The 1047-nt window shown below is 45.7% G+C and overlaps 5 non-coding genes across 5 annotated transcripts; all 5 read left to right on the top strand.

Moving 5' to 3' along the window:
* Positions 1–162: 162 nt before the first annotated feature.
* Positions 163–234, top strand: Pmar_PMAR008460. The gene has a single exon. It is a non-coding gene; the product is annotated as a tRNA-Thr (tRNA).
* Positions 235–336: 102 nt separating this feature from the next.
* Pmar_PMAR008459 lies at positions 337–408 on the top strand. The gene has a single exon. It is a non-coding gene; the product is annotated as a tRNA-Ser (tRNA).
* A 102-nt stretch (positions 409–510) lies between these two features.
* Pmar_PMAR008458 lies at positions 511–582 on the top strand. Its single transcript has one exon. It is a non-coding gene; the product is annotated as a tRNA-Thr (tRNA).
* A 102-nt stretch (positions 583–684) lies between these two features.
* Pmar_PMAR008457 lies at positions 685–756 on the top strand. The gene has a single exon. It is a non-coding gene; the product is annotated as a tRNA-Thr (tRNA).
* A 102-nt stretch (positions 757–858) lies between these two features.
* Pmar_PMAR008456 lies at positions 859–930 on the top strand. The gene has a single exon. It is a non-coding gene; the product is annotated as a tRNA-Thr (tRNA).
* Positions 931–1047: the final 117 nt, after the last annotated feature.

Below are 1047 nucleotides of genomic sequence, written 5' to 3'. Positions count from 1 at the left end.
TAGTGGCAGAGCGTCGGCTCTGTGAGCAGAAGGTCGTTAGTCCAATCCTGACAAGTGGCTTATAGCACCATAAATTTCTGGTCTGGTACGAGAAGCAGGAGCAGGATGGCCCATTCTGTGAAGGGGACAGGAAAATTATTGATTCATATAGTTAATGTGTGTGCTACTTTAGCTTAGTGGTAGAGCGTCTGCTTCGTAAGCAGAAGGTCGTCAGTTCAATCCTGGCAAGTGGCTTACAGCAGCATTAGGCTCTAGTCGGGTATGAGGAGCAGGAGCAGGTTTGCTCACTCCGCAAAGGATACAGGAAGATTATTGATTTATGCAGTTATTTGGTGTGTGACTTTAGCTTAGTGGCAGAACGTCTGCTTTGAAAGCAGAAGGTCGTCAGTTCGATCCTGGTAAGTGGCTTATAACACCATAAATATCTGGTCTGGTACGAGAAGCAGGAGCAGGTTTGCTCACTCCGCAAAGGATACAGAAAGATTATTAATTTATGTACTCGCTCTATGTGCCACTTTAGCTTAGTGGCAGAGCGTCTGCTTTGTAAGCAGAAGGTCGTCAGTTCAATCCTGGCAAGTGGCTTATAGCACCATAAATTTCTGGTCTGGTACGAGAACCAGGAGCAGGATGGCCCATTCTGTGAACGGGACAGGAAAATGATTGATTCATATACTTAATCTGTGCGCCACTTTAGCTTAGTGGTAGAGCGTCCGCTTCGTAAACAGAAGGTCGTCAGTTCAATCCTGGCAAGTGGCTTACAGCAGCATTAGGCTCTAGTCGGGTATGAGGAGCAGGAGCAGGTTTGCTCACTCCGCAAAGGATACAGGAAGATTAGTGATTTATGCATTTATTTTGTGTACCACTTTAGCTTAGTGGCAGAGCGTCTGCTTTGTAAGCAGAAGGTCGTCAGTTCAATCCTGTCAAGTGGCTTATAGCACCATAAATTTCTGGTCTGGTACGAGAACCAGGAGCAGGATGGCCCATTCTGTGAACGGGACAGGAAAATTATTGATTCATATACTTAATCTGTGCGTCACTTTAGCTTAG

This window comes from Perkinsus marinus (assembly GCF_000006405.1).
Source record: "Perkinsus marinus ATCC 50983 genomic scaffold scf_1104296961878, whole genome shotgun sequence".
NCBI lineage: Eukaryota > Perkinsozoa > Perkinsida > Perkinsidae > Perkinsus > Perkinsus marinus.
This window is presented reverse-complemented; position numbering and strand designations above follow the sequence as displayed.